This window comes from Tamandua tetradactyla, chromosome 21 (genome assembly GCF_023851605.1).
Source record: "Tamandua tetradactyla isolate mTamTet1 chromosome 21, mTamTet1.pri, whole genome shotgun sequence".
In the NCBI taxonomy this organism is placed as follows: domain Eukaryota; kingdom Metazoa; phylum Chordata; class Mammalia; order Pilosa; family Myrmecophagidae; genus Tamandua; species Tamandua tetradactyla.
Genome location: NC_135347.1, coordinates 10,153,331 through 10,177,146, shown reverse-complemented (window position 1 = coordinate 10,177,146; position 23,816 = coordinate 10,153,331). Strand labels below are relative to the sequence as shown.

The following is a 23,816-nucleotide window of genomic DNA, read 5'->3' as shown; positions in this document are numbered from 1 at the left end:
ATGGACTCATAGCAATGAAAGGGACCTGGAAATACAAGTCTAAAGCATTGTCTTGCTAAAAGCCCTCAAATTGTAACTCAATAGAAATCCTCTAACTGTGGTTACAATTACACAGAGGGTAGAAAACATTCCCCAACACTGCCTGGGATCACTGAGCAATCTTAAAACATCATCTTAGTCCCTCATGGGCTCCAATGCGCCAGCAGAAGGAGAATACGACGGGCCCCCTCAGAAGTGGCAATGATGTGCAGGCTAGACATTGGTGCCAGACAAAGGTGGTGATAACTCAGGGGGATTAGAGGCATCCAGCAGAGAGGGTACCAGTACCCAGAAATACCATGTAACCGTTCTTGTCTTGTTCATGAACACAACTGAAATATCTTGAGGACTTCAAGGTAAAATTATTGGGGTTGGTGGGGTGGGCTTTGGGGAGGAGGACTCTGCAGGTAATAGAGGTCCTGAATGGCAGATGGAGGTGAAAGCCACACAACACAGGTTATTACTATTAAGATCTCCTCCTCATATGTAATAAGTCTAGCCAGGGAATAAACACAAATCACACTGTATCCAAGACAAGTTTCCATAATCATCCTCAGATTTCCAAGGATTCCTACCTGGACCCCTAAACAATCTAGAGGGGTATATAGGGAGTACATGAAATATGGAATTTTGCAAAATTTTATGTATGTGTCTATATAGACAGTTTTTTTCCTGGGGAAGGATGTTCATAAATTTTATCAGATTATCAAAGAGGTACATGATCCCTGAAAAGTAAAGAACCTGGAATCTTTCTTGCTGTAGGACAAATATGCATCTTGTTTCTCAGGATGTAGTGCAGATGGAAAAAGGTCTCTTTTTGTCCACTCTGAAAGCTTTAGAGTGTGTTTTTAAGGATCTATGATCAGGAATATTGCAAGTCTTCAAAATCTTTGCCTAGGCAATGTCAGAAACTTCCATCCAGTGACGATGTCTTGCATCATGCTTTTTCCATCCCTCAGACTTGCAGTGTAGAGCTCTGCTCCATCTGTCCAAAAGAATTTCAACAGATCCCAGATGACAACTAATGCAAGTTCCAAAAGCAATGCCCATTTGCATATCATTTATGAACCATTTGTAAGAATTACATACACATACACTGAAAATGGTGGAGATGAGGGTTGCGTGAAGACTGTAAATACAGGTTCCATGTGTTTATAACAGCAAGCACTGTCTGGATGGAGAGATAAATTCCTGGACCTGCTCTGGTAGGCATTTTTTATTGGCAAGAAGATAAAATGTGAGATTTTAGTTTTATGGGCACAGCAGCTTTTGCTGGTAGCAAGGAAGCATCTCATTTATTTGTTGGGATCTATCCCATTCTTTATTTCTTGAGATCCATAGACATTTTTATGTGACTTGGAACTAAAATGAAAACCAAGAAACAGCATAAAAGGGCATAATTAATTATCAGATAAGTAATAGACATTTTTCCTCTTTTCACACATTCCAGCTCCTCTTAGAATCAGTAAGTTGGGGCATGGTAAAGATAAATCTAATCAAATAAGTTTAGAGTTGCCAGTACATGACCTTAGCCCAGTACATTGACTTTGCAGGTTTTTAAGTTCTGTTGAAATAATTGCCATGAGACAAATTATAAAATAGGCCATTACTACTGTAAGCAAAATCTACTGCAAAAGCAGTTAGTTCTAAGATAAATTGCCTACAGAATTCTCCAGATCCCCAAGGTCTTTCCTTTGTATTCACTAGTCAAAATTCTAGCATGAGCATTAAATCAAAAATAGTTTACGGGGGCCTCTCTCTTCAGAACTTTAAACAGTATCTTAAAAATACATTTCATTATGCACATTAAAATCTATATCACAGACTATCAGATAAGTCTAATCTCTTTAAAAAAAAACAAAAACAGAATTGGTCACTTCAAATAGAATCCCATGATCTATGGTACTAAGACAATCCAGGAAATTTGGGGAACACACAAGGCCAAATATATATTTTAAAAAATGGGTTTTTAAAGCCTGTTTCTTCTGATTAAACTATTTTTTAGTGACAATAATTACCTATTCTGGAGACATTTAACTACTAATTGTAGACTGATCTCAAGATACAAATGCACATTTTTAGAAATTGAAGCCAAAATTAATCAATCTATCTCATTTCTACTAAGGGGAGAAGAAAAATTCTCTGAAGACCATACTTCCTTATGAGGCTATAAGTTTCATGTGGCAGTATAATTGGAAAGAAATTTATTAAAGAGCTGGAAATTATTCTCAAATTAAAACATTTACAGCCTAAAGCTGTAATTAGGGCAAAGGTAAAGGAAAGAAACCATTACAAAGCAATTCAGGGTACTCCTGACTACTCCTTGCTAATTCATTTTCTGGCTTCCATTGTTAATTATGGGGAGTCCCCAAGGTTTGATAATGACTCTCTGGCATCTTTTCTTTTCCCTTTTATTCATTCACTTATATTATTTTAACAATTCAAAAACAGATTGAGTTAAGATTAATTGAATGCCTTCTCAATGCTAAGCGTGTACTAGACACTTTCACAGTTAACTGCCAACAACACATGAAGTATGTAATTTCCATCCCACCAAACAGTTCCACACAGCTGTCTCAAAATCAAACTAATTCAGAATGCAGCGTAGTAGGGAGACAATTGGGGTGTCAATGTACCTCCTAAAAGACTACATTTTATAGACTCCCTTTCAGCAAGGTGTGACCAATTGATCGAGATCAGGCCAATGAGATAAGCAGAAGACTTGTGTGGAAATTCTAAGAAAACTGCTTAAAGGTAACTGATTTAATTAGGGAAAAGCTTTGTTTTCCCCTTCTGCCTCTTTCTTTTGTTCCTGACTACAAAACAGCTGTGATAACTGAAATTCCAGAAGTCATTCTGGACCAAAAAGGTAATAATTTCAAGATGGAAGCCATACCCTTAGATGATGGAGAAAAATAGTAGGAACCTGGGTCCCGGATGACCACAATGCACAATACTAGTGTTTAATGTGAAATAGAAATAAGTTCCTTTAAAGAACCACTGTTAAGACTGTCTTTGCTTTTAGTAATCCTGAATCTAATCCTGACACAGGTGGATCCTCCTCTCCAGGTGGCCCTTCCCAGTAATTCATTACGTATTCTCTATTTAAATCATGATGACCCACCTTTTCTCAATGCTGTTTCTATCTCAGATTGTCTATGAAGGCTTTTCAAGTTGAGAACATCAAGCCCTTGCTACCTCCCTGGCCACAGGAACCTCTTTGTCTCTCGTATTACAAGCTTCTTTTCTGCTTACTTCCTTAGCACCTAGCATGATTGAGATTTGTGTGTATAACAAACACATCAGAATAAAAAGGGAGGGGAGTCTTAGTGTAAGGTATGAGATGGAAAATTAGCCACAATCAAGGAAAGAATGGGCCAAGGAATGGCGGGACATCAGTTGCTTCTCAATTTTCTGAGAGAATGAATTTTTTTGTTTGTTTTTGTTTTTAATCCATGAGACATTATATCCCCTCAGCATAGAGTAAACCATAAAAAAGAATAATTTAGGAAAAAATCATTCCTATTAAAAAGAGTCTAATTAGGGTTGAAAGAAGCACTACCTACCACAAGGAGTAGAATGGAAACTCTTCCCATGGGGGTGTTTTCAGTATTCTTGAAAGACTTAAAGTTGGTCCTGAGCTTGGAACATGCATTGGGCTTCAGTACAATGCCCAGAACCAACCCCTATTTTCACACAGTCCATGGTCCACAGGCAGAGATCCTTCAGCCTGTCTTTGTTCGTCATATGACTGGAATTTTTTTTTTAATTTTAAAATTATTAGGGAAGTTGTGGGTTTACAAAACAATCATGCATAAAATACAAGATTCCCATATATACAAATACCCCACAACAACCTCTTGCATTGGTGTGGAACACCTGATATAATTGATGATAGCACTTGTTCTAGTGTGCTAGCTGCCAGAATGCAATATACCAAAAACGGAATGGCTTTTTAAAAGGGAAATTTAATAAGTTGCTAGTTTATAGTTCTAAGGCTGAGAAAATGTCCTAATTAAAACACGTCTATAGAAATGTCCAATCAAAGGTATCCAGGGAAAGATACCTTGGTTCAAGAAGGCCGATGAAGTTCAGGGTTTCTCTCTCAAGTGAGAAGGCACATGGTGAACACAGTCAGGGCTTCTCTCTCAGCTGGAAGGGCACATGGCGAATACGGTGTCATCTGCTAGCTTTCTCTCCTGGCTTCCGGCTTCATGAAGCTCCCTGGGAGGCGTTTTCCTTCTTCATCTCCAAAGGTCGCTGGCTGGTGGACTCTCTGCTTTGTAGTGTTGCTCTCTTTGAATCTCTCTGAATCTCTCATTCTCCAAAATGTTTCCTCTTTTATAGGACTTCAGAAACTAATCAAGACCCACTCAAATGGGTGGAGACATGTCATCCCCTAATCCAGTTTAACAACCATTCTTAACTAAATCACATCAACCAGGGAGATGATCTCATTACAGTTTCAAATATACAGTATTGAATAGGGATTATTCTACCTTGAAGAAATGGGATTTATATTAAAACATGGCTTTTCTTAGGGGGCATACTTCCTTTCAAACCAGCATAGCACTTTTTTATAACAGTACTTTCTTTTACTAGCAGTTACATTTGATACAATGAGACATTAATAAAATTGCACTATTATCTACCGTCCATAATTTATATTAGGTTTATTTTCCCATATGCCACCCTATTATTAACACTTTGTTTTCATATCATACATTTGTTATAGTTCATGAAAGAACATTCTTATCCTTTACTGTTAAGTAGAGTCCTATGTAGTACAGTTCTATGTCTTATCTTTTAATTTTTAGTCTAGTAAAATAAACCACATCCACCTCTATACTTCAGTGATGTTGATTACACTCACAATAATGTACTTCCATCACCACCATCCTTTCCCAAACCTTTACCATCAACCTAAATAGAAATTCTTTACAAGTAAAGCATTAACTTACCATTCTCTAACCCCAATATATCTCCTGGAAGCCTTCTTATAGACTCTAATTCTGTGAGTTTGCTCATTAGTGAGATCATATAATTTTTGTCCTTTTGCTTATTTCACTCAACGTCTTCATATTTCTTCCTCGTTGCTACATACATCAGAACTTCACTCCTTTTTATGGCTGAATAATATTTCCTACTGTATGTCGATACCACATTTTGTTTATCCATTAGTTGATGGACATTTGGCTTACTTCCAACTTTTGGCAATTGTGAATAATGCTACTATGAACATTGGTGTGTAGATATCTATCTGTTCAAGTCCCTGTTTTCACTTAAGGGTATATACCAAATAGTGGGATTGTCAGTTCATATCATAATTCTATATTTAGCTTCCTGAGGAACTATTAAAATGTCTTCTACAGTGGCTGCACCGTGTTACATTCTCACCAGCAATAAACGAGTGTTCCTGTTTCTCTACAACCTCTCCAACACACTTAATGTTCTGTTTTATTGTTTGTTTTTTTTTCAATAGTGGCCAGTCTAGGGAGTGTGAAATGATACCTCATTATGATGTTGATTTGCATAAATAGTGGTGTTGAGCATCTGTATTTCATGTGCTTTTTAGCAATCTGTATTTCCTCTTTGGAGAAATGTCTTGTGATCATTAAGCTCATGCGTCAACTTGGCGGGGTGATGCTGCTTAGCTGTCTGGTCAAGCAAGCACTGGCCCATCTGTTGCTGCAAGGACGCTGAGTGCATCTATGACTGACTACATCTGCAGTCGGCTAAGGGGAGTGTCTTCTGCAATGAGTGATGTTTATTCTATTCAGTTGAGGACTTTAAAGGAAAAGTCGAAAGAGAGAATCTTTCTCCACTTCAGCCAGCCAGCCTCTCCTGAGGAATTCATAGAAGACCTTCATCAGAGTTGCCAGCTTGCAGCCTGCCTTACAGAATTTGGACTCATGCATTCCCCCCAGTTGTGAGACACTTTTATGAAATCTCATATTTACAGAAATCTCCTGCTAGTTCTGTTTCCCTAGAGAATCCTGACTACTACATATTTATTCAAGTTTTTTGCCCATTTTGAAATTGGGTTTTTTTATTGTTGAGCTGTATGAGTTCTTCATATATTTTGTATATTAAATGCTCATTGGCTATATGGCATATTATTCAGGATTATCTAGGAAAACAGAACTAACAGGAGAGATTTGTAAATATTATGAGATCTTATAAAAGTGTCTCACACAACTGGGGGAATACATGAGTCAAAATTCCATAGGGCAGATGCAAGCTGGTAACTCAAATGAATATCTTCTATGGAGTCCCTAGGAAGAGCTGGCTGGCCGAAGTAGAGATAAAAATTCTCTCTTATGACTGCAGAAATTATCATTTCTCCTTTTAAATCCTTCAAATGATTGCATTAAACTTAAAGATGTGCTCCTTAGTTGAGTGTAGATGTAATCAATCAGCCACAGATGAAATCAACTTACTGATGATTTAAGTACATGAAATGTCCTTATAGTAACTAATTAGGCCAGTTGCTTGCTTGACCAGACAACTGGGCACCATTACCTGGCCAAGGTGACACATGAACACAACCATCACATGTGGTTTCCAAATATTTTCTCCCAATGGGTAGGTTGTCTTTTTGCTTTCATGACTAAGTCCTTTGATGTTCAAAAGTATTTATCTATTTCTTCTTTTGTTGCTTACGTTTGGGATGTAAAGCATAAGAAACCATCAAATATCACAAGATCTTGAAGAAGCTTCCCTATGCTTTCTTTGAGGAGTTTTATAATCCTGCTTCTTATATTTTGGTCTTTGATCCATATTGAATTAATTTTTGTGTATAGTGTGAGATAGCAGTCCTCTTTCATTCTTTTGGATATGAATATACAGTTCTCCCAGCAATATTTGTTGAAGAGATTGTTCTGTCCCAGTTAAGTGGGCTTGGCAGCCTTGTCAAAAATCAATTAGCCATAGATATGAGAGTCTATTTCTGTACTCTCAGTTTGATTCCATTGCTCAATATATGTATTCTTATGTCAGTACCATGTCGTTTGACCACTGTAGCATATAATATGCTTTAAAAATGGAACATGTGAGCTCCCAACTTCATTCTTCTTTTTAAATATGTTATTGCATATTCAGTTCCCCTTCACCCAGCCCCCCAAATAAATTTGATAATTGGCTTTTCCATTTCCATAAAGTAGGCTATTGGAATTTTGATTGGGATTTCATTGATTCTGTAAATTGATTTGAGTAGAGTTGACATCTCAATCCATGAACATGAAATGTCCTTCCATTTATTTAGGGCTTCTTTGATTTCTTTTAGCAATACTTTATAGTTCTTTATGTCCATCATTTAACATAATTGGTTAAATTTATTCTATACCCAAATTTAACATCATTGATTAAACTTATTCCTAGATATTTGACTCTTTTAGCTGCTATTGCAAATGTATTTTTTTCTTGATTTCCTCCTTAGGCTGCTCATTACTAGTGTATAGAAACACTATTTATTTTTGCATGTTGATCTTGTAGCCTGCCACTTTGTTGAACTTGTATACTAACTCTGACAACTTTGTTGCAGATTTTTCAGGACCTTCTATATGTAGGATTATGTAATCTGCAAATAAGGAAAGTTTTACTTCTTCCTTTCCAGTTTCGATGCCTTGCATTTCTTTTTTTTTGCCTAACTACTCTTTGGCTAGAATTTCCAGCACAGTGTTGAATAACAACAGTGACAGTAATCATCCTTGTAGTCTTCCAGATCTTAGAGGGAAAGCTTTCAGTATTTCACCTTTGCATACGATGTTAGCCATGGGCTTTTCATATATACCCTATATCATGTTAAGGAAGTTTCCTTTTAGTCCTATTTTTGAAGATTTTGTGTTAAAAAAAGGATGCAAGATTTTGTCAAATGCCTTTTCCACCCCAAGGAGATGATAATGTGTTTTTTTCCTCTTTATTTTGTTAATTGATTTTCTTGTGTTGGACCAACCTTGCATTCCTGGGATAAAACTCATTTGCTCATGGTGGGTAATTCTTTTAATGATCTGTTGGATTCAATTTGCAAGTATTTTCTTAAGGATTTTTGTATCTATAGTCATAAGAGAAACTATTAGAAGGTTTTCTTTTCTGGTAGTATCATTATCTGGCTTTCATATTAGGTTGATTTTGGCCTCATAGAATGATTTAGGTAGTGTTCCCTCCTTTTCAATTTTGTGGAAGAGTTTGGGCAGGATTCATAATTATTCTTGGAATGACTGGCAGAATTCACCTGTGAAGCATTCTGGTCCTGGACTTTTCTTTATTGGTGGGTTTTTGATGACTGATTCAATCTCCTTACTTTTACCTGCTCTATTGAGGTCTTCTACATCTTCTAGAGTCAGTGTAGGTTGTATGTGTGTTTCTAGGGTTTGCTATTTCATCTAGGTTGTCTAATGTGTTTGTTTACATTTGTCCATAGTATCCTTTAAGATCCTTTTTTATTTCAGGGGGGATACTAATAATGTCCCCATTCTCATTTCTGATTTTATTTGCATCTCATCGCTCTTTAGCTACCTAACGGCTTGTCTATTTTATGGATCTTCTCAAGGAACTAAGTTTTCCTTTTGCTAGAGAAAAATGCTTTTTATAATTTCAATCTTTTAAAATGTATTGAGACTTGTTTTATGATCTAACATGGTCTATCCTGGAGAATGATCCATAAGCACTTGAGAAGAATATATACCCTGCTGTTTGGGGAGAAATGTTCTGTATATGTCTGTTAGGTCTAGTTTATTTATCATATTATTCAAGTTCTCTGTTTCCATATTTATTTTCTGTCTAGATGTTCTATTGATGAGAACAGTGCACTGACATCTCCAACTATTAGTATAGAAATGTCTATTTCTCCCTTCAGTTTTTGTCAGTGCTTGACTCATGTACTTTGGGGCACCACGGTGAGGTACATAAACATTTATGGTGTTTCTTCTTTGTGGATTTCCAATTTTATTAATCTATAGGGGTCTTCTTTGTCTCTTATAACAGGTTCACTTTTTTTTTTTTTTTCTTGTTTTTTAGCATGGGCAGGCACCCGGAATCGAAACCGGGTCTCCGGCATAGCAGGAGCGAACTCTGCCACTGAGACAGCGTGGCCCGCCTTAACAGCTTTATATGTATAGTCTATTTTGTCTGATACTATTATAGCTAGCCCTGCCCTTTTTTTTGGTTACTGTTTGCATGAGATACCTTTTTTCAAACTTTCACTTTCAACTTAATTGTGTCTTTGGATCTAAGGTGAGTCTCTTGTAAACAATATATAGTTTTTTAACAAGCTTTTTCAATCATTCTGCCAATATGTGTCTTTTGATTGGGGATTTTAATCCATTGATCTTAAGTATTTTTACTGCAAAGGCAGCATTTACTTTAGCCACTTGATTGTTTGTTCTTTGTGTGTGATATCATTTTTGCCCCCCCCCTTTTTTTTTTTTTACCCTTTTTACCCTTACCAACAATCTTCAGTTCTTCACACTACTCAAAGCCACTTTCTCCTGTCTTTCTTTTTTAACCTGTAGAACTCCTTTTAGCTTTCTTGTAGAGCAAGTCTCTGGTTGATGGATTCCCTAAGTTTCTGTTAACCTCTGATTGATTTTAAACTCTCACACATTTTGAAAGACAGGTTTGCCAAATGAAGAATATTTGGCTGTCAATTTTTCTCTTTTAGTTCCTTAAATATATCACTCCACTGCCTTCTCATCTCCATGTTTTCCAATGAGAAACTGGTACTTGGTCTTATTGTGGATTGCTTGTATATGACAAATCATTTTTCTCTTGCTGCTTTCAGAATTCTATCTTTGGCATTTGGCATTCTTATTAGTCTCAGAATAGGTCTATTAGGATATAGGCCTATAAATATGAATATTCTTTCTGCCCCTTTTTCCTTCTCTTCTCCTTCTGGGAGACCCATGACATGTATGTTTGTGCACGTCATGCTGTCACTCAACTCCCTGAGTCAATGCTCAATTTTTCCTATTCTTTTCTCTGTTTTTCTGTCTGTAAGATTTTTTTTTGCATGAGCAGGCACCAGGAATTGAACCCAGATCTCTGGCATGGCAGGTGAGAATTCTGCCAGTGAGCCACCATTGCCCACCCTCTGTCTGTAAGATTTTGACTGCCCTGTCTTTTAGCTTCCTGATACTTTCTTCTGCCTGTTCAAATCTGCTGTTGTATGTTTCTAATGTATTTTAATCTCTTTTATTGTGGCTTTCATCCCCATAATTTCTGTTATTTTTCTATTTATATTTTCAAATTCTTGTTTAGCTCACACAATGTCTTCCTAATAAAGTAATGAGATACCATTTATCTCCTTAGCCATATTTTCCTTCATCTTCTTGAATTAATTTAGAAGATGTTTGAACTTCTTTGATAAGTGGTTCCAAATTTTGTCTCCTCTGAAATTTTTATTTGTTCCTTTGACTGGGCCATAACTTCCAGTTCCTTTGTATGGCTTATAATTTTTTGATGTTAGGCATCTGATTCTCTTGATGAGTTCACTCTGAAGGCCAGCTTCTCTATCTTGCGTAGGATTTTATTGTCAATTGGCTTCTTGTTAAAGTTTTTCTTTGGAGCTTAGTCAGCCTTATTCTGAATCTTTAGAATAGTCTGTTTAAATGATCAGATTTTTTCAGCTCTTCATCCAAATTTTGCCCTATGCAGTACAATATTTGAGATTGTACATTTTGTGCAATTGTATTGCCTCTGGAAGAAAACTTCCTTTCCTCTGTTCCTTCTCTGGGGCTCTTCATCTGTTGTGCTTGTTTTAACGCAGAATTTTCTCCCTAGTTCCTATGATTTGTTTAAATTCTCTCCCTCTCTTAGTCCTCCATTTTCCTTTTCAGTTCTGGGACCGTCCTGTTTTACAGCAATTCAATTTAATCCCCTTACACATTTTTTTCTCTCCCCAAGGCTTTTCTGCCTCTGGTTCTTTCCCCATTAAGGTATCCCACTGTAGGGGGTTACATAGGGTCAATTCAGAAAGGTGGGTGTTCTAGTTTGCAAGTGGCTAGAATGTGATATACCAGAAATAGAATGGCTTTTAAAAGGGGGAATTTATTAAGTTGCAAATTTACAGTTCTAAGGCCATGAAAATGTCCCAGTTAAAGCAAGTCTATAAAAATGTCCAAATTAAGGCACTAACAAGAGGTTACCTTCACTCAAGAAAGGCTGATGAAGTTCATGGTTTCTCTCTCAACTGGAAAGGCACATGGTGAACATGGCAGCATCTGCTAGCTTTCTCATCAATCTTCTTGTTTCAAGAAGCTCCCCCCAAGGACGTATTTCCTCTTCTTCTCCAAAGGTCTCTGGCTGCAAGGGCTCTCATGGTTCTCGTGGCTCTGTGGCATTCTGCGAAAATGTTTCCTCTTTTGAAGGATTCCAGGAAGCTAATCAAGACTCACCTGGAATGGGTGGAGTCAATCTCCCTCAAATCAAAGGTTAATACCTACAATTGGGCATGTCACATCTCTTTGGAGATAATCTAATCAAATTTCCAACCTTCGGTGCTGAATAGGCATGGATCAGGATTAAAACATGGCTCTTCCATAGTACAAAATCCTTTCAAACCAGTACAGTGGATCACTCTAAACTGTGTTTTGTGTTTCGGTAGCCCAGCCAACACAAACTGGACTGAGTGAGTGTACTGCTTTCCAACCAGGGCTTTCTCTTCTTTTCTCCCTGGAGTCCCTTATGTCTGAAGCACTCCCAAGCACCTTGTGTTCTGTTCTGGGCCTCTGTAGTCTTGGTACCTAAATATGCATAGGATTCTTGCACCTCCTGTAAGTGGCTCTGTGATCATGATGGGAGGGAGAGATCCTGGCCTCTCTGTCTCTGAGGGACTTCCAAGCTGTGTGGGGCTGAGTGAGGAAAGGGAGTGGGACCAGTATTCCAGGATGGCAATTTCCTACCAGCTATTTTTCTATTTATTCACTTCAGCATTTCTAGAGTCCTTCTCCAGTCTCTACCATCCTCTAGAGTTTTAAGCAAGTGGGATTTGTCCTTTTATCTGCTGAATCTTTATGGAGGTTTTTTCAGGGGATGTCTTATGTACCATGTTGATGACATCCATGACTGTAATCTTAGGTGTTTACTGATCTCAATATGCTTTGATTAAATCCTATATCTTGGGCCATTTTTAGTTTCTCAGAAAGCCATAAGATGCTTATCTGTGGGTTGTGAAAAACATTGGGGTTGCCTTGCTGATAATTCCTTCTCAGCCTTGCCTGCCATTCTGATCCCATTATAGTAAAGTCTATTACAGAAATCATTTTCCTCATATCTTTCCTTTATGAGTAGTTACTCTGTTGTCTGCTAGCCAAATAAAGAATGCTATAAAGGTCACTATCAAAGAACATGAAATGATACAACTATGTCCACAATAGAAAAAGAAAAACTAATGAGCTACTGACTTGAATATATTTATATATCCAGGGGTCAGTTATTTCAAATTCTTTGGAGACTCTTTGCTTGGAGTTATTAAAGGGATGATTTATCTGTTGAGTCATTAAGCCTCCCTACAATACTCATAGGGAAAAAGATATTTAATGTAATTGGGATTTCATCCAGCCTGCTAAGAGCATTAAGATCCACGATAGAACTGTCAGGATACACCAGCAAAGAGTGAACCCAGCACAGAAAGTATGGGAATTGGTTCAGATAGTCAGAGATCAAGGCCAGAAATAGTAGGAAGATGATTGTCAACAGGTAACAGGCCCAACCATTAAATTGAAACTCTTAGCTAAGATTCTAATCACTGAAAGATGGCATTAGTTGTTTTGGTTTTGTTTTGTTTACACTTCAAGGTACAAAAAAATCCAAAACAAACTTGCTTAAGCCAAGTAGAAAATAAATTGGCTCAAAATTGGCTTAAAATACGGCTGCTTGAAATAACTTAAATGTTTTTCATCAGTCACCTCTACCTGGCTCTGCTCTTCTCTGGATATTAGATTCATTTGTTAGCACAACCACTCTCAATGGTCCATAGGTGACTGCTACAGATCCAGACTACTTAGCTTCTTAGAGCTCAACCAGCAAAAACTAAAACATATGTTTCTGGTAGAGTCAAAAAAAAAGTGCTTGTACTCTGGTAAACTCTGCAGGGATCACATGCCTAACTTTGAACCAATGATAGGGACTGGTGAAGCATGAGTGGCTTAGTACTGGGTCATGTGCTCCATGCCTAGGAGTGGGGAAGGCTTGGGCCCTCTGAAGAAAATCATAAGAATGTTACCTAAGAAGGTGACATGGGTAAAGGATAGCCATAAATAAATATTCATAACATAAGCACATTGGACTGTGATTCTGAAAGAAATGGGTATTCAGACAAGAAACAAAAATAGGGGCACTCAGAATAACAGAAAACAAATCTTTTTATCAAAATTGTTCACAAAGTTGAAGCCTTGTTATCACAGCAAGGGTATGGGTTAGACCACATAGGCAACAAGAAGAGATTTGGACAAAATTCAGTAACTCCCTGATGCTAAGATCAGAATTGGTTTTAGTTTCTGGTAAAGGTTATGTCACCCTATCTATGGCAAGAGGAGCATCCCAGAGTCCTGAAAGGAATACTGAAAAATTCAATATGCTGGAGCTGGGTCCAGAGTGAAGATGATTGTCTTCACCCCATTTACTTAAACCCTCAGTATATTCGCTGGCTCAGCAATGATGAGTATGAGGATAAAGTGCCCACCACTAAGCTTTCATGATCTACAGAATGGTCCTTCTGAAGAAATCAATGGCTGCATCCAAAGCCTTGTCGTTGTCAAAACTATGCAAATTCTGCCCAACTGCAAAACAGTAAGTAAACAAATTAGGCCAAGTCCATTAAACGGGTAGGTGCAGCAACTGAACGCCCTCAATTATCAAAAGACGCAATTCAAAAGCACAAGAGTGAAGGGCACTCAGTGACTGGCCTTGTGTATCAGCCGTGGGCTACCTAATAGATGGTGACAGCCTGATGCCTCTCTTGGAGAGCATCATGACAGGTCCAGACACTTGAAATCATCAGCTGCCAGAACGAGATTCCAAGCAGCTATTGCCAGACATGGACAAAGCAGGGACTCATGTGAACAGGCAGCATGCTGAATCCCAACAGCAGAAACTGAAGGGGGAAAAGAAGGGTAGGAACTGTGATCTGTTTCCCAAACAAAGCTCAAATCCACCATAAGCAAGCACATGCTTAATCAGTGGAGCTTTAAAGACAGTGGTTAGAGTTTTGTTTTCCAAGGGCCTTCACCAAATGGACCTTCTGCCCTTGCTGTAAAAGATTCTCCATATCTTCCTGGTTCAAGGTGAGGTGTGGTGCAATGAAGCCCTTGTTGCTGAAAATCATTGCTGACCGCATGTCATCCCATAGTTCTCCATAAGTCTGAATTCCACACTAACAATCTTATTTTTAATTACCTATTCTCATTCTTCCTAGTTTTGGTTTTAGATCCCTAGATTGATTTGGAAAAAGAGCAGTCTTATTGTAAATCTGAGTACGTGCCATAAAAGAATGCAATAGTATTCCTTGTCCAAATGTTAATTTTCTGCCATGCTTAAAATTGGATTCTGTTTCCAAAATCCCTTGCAAATTCAAAGTATTCAATACATACATTGATTAAAACATTAACGTATGTATTGGCATTTAATTTGAATGTGTTTATATGTTATACTGCCAGGTAGGTAGCATATTTCATTCAAGACTGAAACTATGGTAAATACATTTTGCCTCTGCATAGCACTTGAAGAAATTCCAGCAATGACTTTTCTTCCTCATTTCTGAGTCCATATGACCACTATCCGTATTTTCCACCCTATCTGGGTCTGGAACCAATCCCCTTCATAAGGGCAACCATCACCAGCCACTCTGGTCTGTACCGAGGGATCAGCATTAAGCCATGCCTCCTGTCAGTCTTCCCCAAACCAATTCAAATAATATGGTTTCTGAGAACTCATACACCAGGTTTGATTCCAGATCCCTGTTAGTTTTCTCTGGAACGAAGCCTGGGGTGATGATATACCCTACACTGCAATTCCTTCAGACTAGATGAACTGCCCTCATCTTGCCCATCAATTTCCCCCAACTGCCAGGTACTTAGTTTTTCCACCAACAATTTGACCTTCTTGATGCTTTCCAAATGTTTCCTCTTCTAGAAGATTCTGAGGCCTCTGACTTGCTAAGAAACAATCTATTGCCAATTAAGTATGTCATGTGACTGACTAGATACTTCTTGATCCCCTGAAGCTAAGGCAGGATCTGCCCTACCTATGGCTACGAACTCTCCCTTCCTGGTCACTTCTGTCTGTATATACTAAATATTTAGTATTTAGGAACCGATACAGTTCTGTCTTGTATATAGCAAGTACTCAAAATGATAGTTACTTGTTTTGTTTCATTTTCATATCCTCAAATAATTGAAAATGGGAAAACAGAAAAGTGGTGATATTACCATAAGCCTAGATTTGTGCAGTATTCCTAAATACCAGAAGCCAAGTATTATTTTCTTTTCCAAATCATAAGAGAACCCATTAATCTATTTCTTGTCCAAAAACTAACTGTTCCGTTTATGTAGATCAGCATTCCTAAGCTTCACCACTGAAAAAACCCTAAATTCAGAGTAAAAAAAAACTGCATACTTCATAGGTCAGACTTGCTTTACTATAAATTTGAAATTTATTTGGCCTTTAATTTTTTGTGTTTGTTTCATTTTGGTTTGGTTTGGTTTTTAACATGGGCAGTCACCGGGAATCAAACCTGGGTCTCCGGCATGGCAGGTGAGAATTCGGCCTGCTGAGACACCACGGCCCGCCCTGGCCATTAATGTTTTAACCTTGCAAATAACTACAAATTTAGCTTCTACCATTATGTAAATATAAACATGTTTAGAAATTGAATTACTTAGCAAGTGGAACAATAGTTACTTCAAGAATATGGACTAAATTTATTCTGTGGTTTCATATGCCCCTCTGTATACATACATGTTCCCCCAGTGTGTTCTCACACATTAGCTTGATAACAGATATAGATAAAAAATAATCTTCTTTTCAGAAAAAAATTTATGGTCTATTGAATTGAAAATAAATACGATTGACAAAGTACACCTACTTTAGTCTCTTTAAAGCTACCTAATTTTGTTTTACTCCTATTTCCCTTATGAATAGGACATATATTTTCCCTAAGAATGTTGTGAAGTTGAAATGTTTTTATTTATTGAAGTTTTCAAAAGGAAAGTGGCAATTCATAGCTACCTTAAAAAAAAAGATCTATAAGACTTTTATTCCTAAGTTTTCTCAAAGCATATTAAAGCCATGTCATTTTTACCTGCATTGATAACTATAATTAGGAATATCACTAAAAACATTTTGCTTTACTTTTTTTCTGCTTATTTCATCTTTGGCCCCTATCTTTGAGAAGAAAACAAATAAGCATAATGCACTTCAAGTAAATTCAATGTGATTGATTCACATTAAAAAGCTGTCTGTTGTTCATTAATTAGGGAATTTTTTCATCAATTAAGATCTTCAAATAATTAATATGCTCTAAAATGTTATTTTAATGAGAATCTTCTGAACCTTTACAACAAAGGCATATGACAACAAATTTCAATGGACCTGGGAGCATAGTCCTTTAGAAATGAAGCGTTTTCATTATACAGTGAAGTGGCACAAAAGTGTAGCTGAAAAAAAAGTATTATAATAGGGTGGAGGTGAAAAGAAAAGAAGGATGGTGATCAGAAAGGCAGATTTTAATAACTCTGTTGATCACATTCCTAGAGGAACCCTCGGGTCCTCCGTGACCTGACCAAGTTCTCAAATCTCAGACACAACCCACTTTGCAGGAAGCAGGAGAAGAAAGGAATAAAGATCTCTTTGAAAAGCAATGATAAAGGAGTCCCAGGAGAATTTCTGAGTGCTTGAAACAATCCTCATGGCAACAGCTCAACTCAGCTGCCTGCTTCAATGAAGGCTGTTGGAATATCAATTGAGGGTGAAGCACTGGGGCTATTTGCAAGTTCATGTTAAAATTTGATTTTCCACCTCAAGAATACAGTTGATTCAGAATTAGATCAAAGTAGTGTTCCAAAGGTGCCTTACAAACGAGTTTGGTGCATTAGGTAAGCATCAACCACGTTTTCTCTTACAAGGGGTCTCGTGGGGCAAGGTGTGGAGTAGATTGCATCATCCCCATGTTAAAAAACTGAAAAATGCCTGCAGAAGACAAAATCTCACCAACGGTAATATTAGACAAAGTTATTAAGTGTTATGTTTATGGATATTGCTTCTCAGAGCAGTATTTAATCACCCAGATTATACATTCCACACTTATTTTTAAATTTTTAATAAATACAGTTGATGTCTTCTTTTACAAAGTCCCTTTCCCATCCCAAACTAATTTTCTTTCCAAGAAAGTATACCCTAAAAACAAACCAGCCACAAAAACTAGACAAAAGGGAAAAGATGCATAAAATAGGCACACGGTATAAAAGATGAAATTACTGACACTTACCACCTGAATGTGCCTTAGGCCTTTCAATATACTGTTTCATGTTCTCCTATCTCCTCAGTTCTCAGTTTCCACCAATTGTAAGACACAACATCAATTTAAGAACACCTTTTGGAGGGAAAAACTTCCATAAATACTTATAATTACATTAAAAACTAGCTGACTAATACTAGACAGTAACTCCATTATGCTTCAATATGAAATTCATTTTGAGTAAAAGCATTCTTCCGATTCAAAAATCTAACAATTCTTTAGCATCACTTTTAGCCATAAAAATTTTTCATTGCTTCATGGTGACTGACACACTGTCCAGAAGCTCTGCTTTCAAATATCGTCCTACTCAGCAACTTCAGTATTGATGGCATAATTTCAAATGTCTGATCTGCACCTCCCATTTAGTTCAATTTGTTGGAGTTTTCTAATTCCTTATTGAATTAGTTACCAAACTTTAAATAGCTTCTCTTGAATGTCTCCTGAAAGCTGGTAATGGTGGCAGATATTCAGTGATAGACATTCATGACATGTGAAATGTACCTACAAATCTGTCCTAGTTAACAAAATGTGTGCTTTATCTAAAAAAGAAACACATAATTCTATCGCCTTGGATTTGACAATCAACTGCATTCATATTCTCATCCAATGCTACATCATGGTATAATATTTTCGAAGGCATTTTACCAGTGCCAGTAATGTAACTGAGTGACCATGAGATGAACAGAGAACCTGCACATGGGAAAGTTTATACAGTGCATGTGAAAAAAAAAATACATCAAAAGGCTATCTAGTGCCTTTTGAAATTAATTGAAAGACATGTCCCAATTTCAAAAACTGTACTGTAAAATAGACCTAAGGGGAACTCATTGGGGCTATATGCAAAATGAAAGTGTTTTGGGTGGTGCAACGGTAGCTCAGTGGCTGAATTTTTGCCTGCCATGTCAGAGACCTAGGTTCGATTCCCAGCTCCTGCCCATGCAAAATAAGAAAGAAAAAAAGACAGTGTTTTGTAAATGGACTGTTAGCTATAGATACCCTCTACAGAATTCTCAGCTTCTACCTGGGCAAAGTTTCTTCTTCGGGAGATGTGGTAGGCAGAATTTCTAAGATGCCCTCCAAGATGTCCTACCCTAATCCCATGATATTTTGCCATGATATTCCATGGCAAAAGAGATTTTGCAAGAGTAATTAAAGTTACTAGTCAGCTGAACTTAAAATAGGGAGATGATTCTGGACTAGCCAGGTAAGCCCAATGTAACCTCATGAGCCCTTAAAAGCAAAGACTTTTTATCAGGCTTTTCTCCTTTTCTGACGGAGGAGGAAAGGAAAGGGGGAAATCAGAGGATTAAAAGCACCAAAAGGATCTGATGCCAGCTTGAATATGGAGGGGGCAACGTTAGAAGGAATGCTGATGGCCTGGGGCAGAGAGCAGACTCTGGCTGACAATCAGCAAGAAAGCAGGGACTACTGTCCCACCACTGCAAGGAACTAGGACTCTTCTCAGCTTACAGGTAAAAACCTTGCCTGCCTTGGTTTTGGATTTCTGGGACCCAGAGCAGAGAGCCTAATTGAGCCCACCCAGACTTTGGACCTGTAGAACCGAGAGATAGTAAATGAGGGTTGTTTGAAACAGCTAAATTCATGGTAATTTGTTATGGCAGCAATAGGAAAGTAATTCAGACAACTGCACGTGCATGAAACAGCAGGAGAGGACGGAGTCTCTTGTCCAGTCAGACTGAAGACGCAGGGCAGCTTATGGGGTGAGGGTATGGCCCGTGTCTCATCAAGAACCCCATCTACTAAAGGTAGAGATAAATGTAGCTCTGAGAGGTGTGTGGACATGGACCAGTTGGGTGTCACTATCTGGACATATGATTAAGGCTTTGTGGGGTTCCTCCTTTTAGAAAAGTACACAAAGACTTGTTCTTCTACATCTGATTTTTTAAGTGACTATTATTTTTGTAAAAAGAATTGTTCCTGATTCATAGAGCTTAAGAAGTAAAAGAAATCCTTAATGGTTTAGTTTAACGCAATGTTTTTAGTAAGTTCAGTATATGTAAAATTCAACATTAAATATGTCATGCCAGACATTTTCCCACTTTCTCAGTGATTTATGTCAATTTAGTTCACTGCCATCTCCTTTCATTCAATCTCCAAAAACAATCATTCCCTCCTCCTGCAGGACAGACATTGTTTAATTCACCCAGCAGACACTGAATGAACTCTACTACGTGCCAACACATTTTATTAGGCACTGAAGGTGCTCGAAGATGAACAAGATCTAATCCCTTCTTTCAAGAAGCTTAAGAGAGAAACAAGAAAACATTCATTTATTGAGATGTTACAAATCTTGGCAAGAAGTTCAGAAACTGCAAAATGGAAGGAAAAAACCTTGCTGAGGTTCAAAGTGTCACAGCACAGAGAGGGAAAGGAAACCCCTGCCAAGACTCCATGAGAGACACAGCATATTTGGTTTTTCTAGTCATCTTTAAAACAGACCTCTAAATATTTCAATGGTATAAAGATGTGTTGAATAAGTTTAATAAGTGAAAAATGCAGATAAGACAAATACCAAGTGTTATAATTTCAGTTGCACACAGCTTAGTCTAATGAAAGTGGGAAAATCAATCAGAAGGCATTTGATCTGTGTTTTCTTGAAGCTGTTACTTCTTTAGCTAATCCAGTGTCCAAGGAGCAGGAGTTTGTTTTTCTTCCTTGTACTGTTAATTTGTTAGTGTAAATTTACACCTGTCAACACAGATTTACAACAGTGGAACTACCTACCACAGATACTATAGGCTTCGAGGATGCAGTTAAGAACTTGAAACACTTAAATTGCCTTAACACTTGCTAATATATTTCAGTTTCACTTGCATGAAGAAACAAATAGCCAGGGTCCTGTTAGAAAAATTATTTTGGTAATACTTCTGATTTTTCCGCCTGGCTTTTCTTACAAATTCTAAAGCTATTTTCATCTGTGAATCACTGTTTCCAATACCAACTAATGATGATGGTTATTCTACCCACATAGGAACACTGCGGAAAACGTGCCAAATTAGTACCTTGCGTGGTTCAAAGGAAAATGGATTTGCATGCTTTACAGTTATACCCACTCAGATTTTCAGCATTTTTATATCAAATGCAGATCTTAGTATTGCAGGCCTATGAAAGGGGGACTTGTGCTTGGGATTGTGCTGTGAAGTCAACAGCAAGTATAAAGAGATGTCTCTTACCTCAAGAAGCTTTCAAAGAAGAAGCTTTCAAAACAGTTAAAGAGAGAAAGCTACACTGACATGTACCTATACTCACTGCTCCTCACATAATGGAGACCCTCAACACCTCTTGTGGACAATTGCGAAGTTTCATAATGGTTTTCTCATCAAATATTCTAATACTTTCCCAATAATTTCTCTGCCAACTAGAGCTTTGAACAAAACATTCTGTTTTGGATTACATCACACCCTTGCTTAAAACTGTTCAGTGACACAGAAAACAAAGAATAAAATTCAAACTCAGTAAAACATTCAAGAAATCCACATCCTGGTCTCTGCACGTCTTTCTAGTCTTTTCTCTGGTTATCCCCCTTGCCCTGCTGATTTACCGCATCCCTTCAACCAAGTCAAGGTATCTACCGTCTTGGATCACATGTGGCTGTGTTGTTTCCTACCCCCATCCCGTCTTGTTGCGTGGATTGTTCTCCTTTTGGGGCCTCTCCCAAGTCCCCACTTTCCTGATCCCAATCTGCCTTGTTCCTTCCAAATAGTTGCTCATCTTTCAGAATTAAATTCCCCATAAATTCTTTTCTGCTCCCACTCACCCTTACTCCAATTTCCAGTGGTAGAATAGATCATCCTGTCCTTTCTGTCATCACAGTATCCTCTGTAGTCTTCCATCAGACCAGCTATGCTAGGTTAGGAGATCCCTTTCTTTTCGTATTTGTAACTCCTCCCTGAGTTAGAGGCCACATCTTCTTTGTATTTTCCTAATCAGTCTTGAAGAACATTAAAACATTGCTGGAAATACGAAACGCAGACATGAAACAAATGTAGATACCAGGCAACAGTACACAATGGGATGTGTATCCTGTAATATGCACATTGAAAGTTCTAAAAATTAAATGGTGTGGTGGAAAGAGGACACACCTAGGCTGACATCCTGACTTTTCCGTCTCCTACCTGTGACCTTTGGAGACATCAGTTCATTTCTCTGGGCTTCAGTTTCTCTATATGCTAAACTAGGATAATGGTACATGCCTCACAGAATAGTTGTCTACATTAGCAATGAAGCCATTTCTAAGAAAATGTTCAGCGTTCTCTGTTTTTGCTGAGAGAAAGTATATGTTAAGCTACTCAAGTACAACTTATTAGAGGAAGTGAGATTTGAGCTTTTGACCCTGATTAGCAAGAAAGGTTTGGATAGACAGATTTTGACAAAGAGTGCCATGTATGGGAAATAATTTGAGCCAAGGCAATTGACCTGCTTAAAACCATTCCCAGATTCATCTGAGATCTGGTATTCAGATGCTGTATCACCCTCCAACTCAGCCCGTCATAGCAACATGAGAATATTTATACATGAACATAGCCCATTTTCAAAACCCAAGAATATTGTAAGTCAGAGAGTAGACATAAAGTAGCAGAAATGATATTTAAGAACTCCTTCTTTAATGGGGGAATGTTTCCAAAAAATGACGTTGGAGGGTATTAGGCTGTTCACTCATTTATACAGAAGTAAGCATTACACTAAGAGCAGAGCTGGTACAAAGAGCATCTACCAAGATTTAAACAAACACAGGGTAGGTAATAATTTCCATGTGGGATGGTTCGAATGTTAACAGAGTAGTCTAAAGCAATCTCATTTACTTTTATGGTTAAGCATTCAAGATTATCTTTTTTTTTTCACATCTCAATGTTTTCATGGATGAAAGGAAGCCAGTATAGCCTGGAAAACAATTTACAATGATGTGTAAAGTAGTTACACATTCCAACAAGTCTGCTTGTTCAATTATTCCACCTATATCAATAGCTTTTAGTGGCATTTGATGTATAATAGTTTCAATCCACTCACCCACTTCAGTTGGAGGAGACCAGGTACTATCCAAATAGAAAAAAGTTGAAGTTTGATTACAAACTCAAGACTTTGTCCTGAATGTTTCCAGCAACAGCTTGTCATTGAGAAAGGGTGCTGTTAGAACACTGACCTGCTATCACTCTAATGCCAGTTCATTTTGTTTATATCTGAAGTTAGGTCTGTGCTATCAGAAAACCAAAGGAATTGCTTCCTTTCCAGTTCTGTTGAGATAAATAGAACAATATGTAATTTGATTTAGATAGAAAAAAATCTAAGTTGTAGGAAAAAGCTTAAAGACACAAATGACAATTTACACAGTACATGGAATATAGTAGGAATTTAATAAATTTAAAGAGAATTACAAATAATTAAAATTTTAAAATCCAAAGATAGGAATATGGAAGGGAAAGAGTACAATGTTGATGAAACACTTATTTTCTTTATCATTCCTGTTGGCTTTTCATCACGTGAAAAGATTCTGAAATGAGCTTCATGTATTACATGTAGTCTAATCTACATGCAATATCCACATTGATTCTCTTAAAATGTTAAGTGAGATCTTTTCAATTCCCAATGCCTGCCCATGCAAAAAAAAAAAAAAAATGTTAACTGAGATCTTAAAATGTTAACTGAGATCCTATCACTCCTCCGCTTAAAATTCTCTGATGGAATCTGACCTTACCCAGAATCAAATCCAACATCTTCAACCCAGGCCCAAAAGCCTCACCTGAATGTGTCCAGTCTCACCTCCCACCACCTCTGCATGCTCACTCCATTCCAACCACACCCAACTTCTTTCCACACACCAAGCCAGCTCCCACCGCAGGGCTTGGCTCATGCTGTCCCCTGCCTAGCAGGCAGTCTCTCAAGGATCTCATGATTCAGGTCTCTGCTCAAATGTCATCTACTCAGAGAGGCCTTTGCTGCCCACCAAGTCCAACAGAGAACCTCCACTGCTGTTTTATCTCCTTGCCCTGATTACTTTTCTTCCTAGCATTGCATTTATCACTACAACACATTAGGTTGCATGTGTGCTACTTAGCTGTTTCTCTGTCTCACCCATGAGAATGTAAGCTGCAAGAGGTGAGGTGCTCTATTCCAGAGCCTGGGACATTGGATTCCACATAGCAGATGCTCAATAAATGTGAAAGGGAAGAAGGGAAGAAGTCTCCCATGTGTTCTAGTCAAATGTTTGTGTCTTTGCTTCCCAAATGATTGGACACGTATATAGTTT

The 23,816-nt window shown here is 37.7% G+C and overlaps 1 long non-coding RNA gene across 1 annotated transcript; it reads right to left on the bottom strand.

The window, feature by feature from the left end:
* Positions 1–17,523: 17,523 nt before the first annotated feature.
* LOC143665270 (uncharacterized) lies at positions 17,524–22,795 on the bottom strand. Its single transcript, XR_013166822.1, has 3 exons — positions 22,580–22,795; positions 21,330–21,525; positions 17,524–17,626 (listed from the first exon to the last, which is right to left on the bottom strand). It is a non-coding gene; the product is annotated as an uncharacterized LOC143665270 (long non-coding RNA).
* Between the last annotated feature and the right edge of the window lie 1,021 nt (positions 22,796–23,816).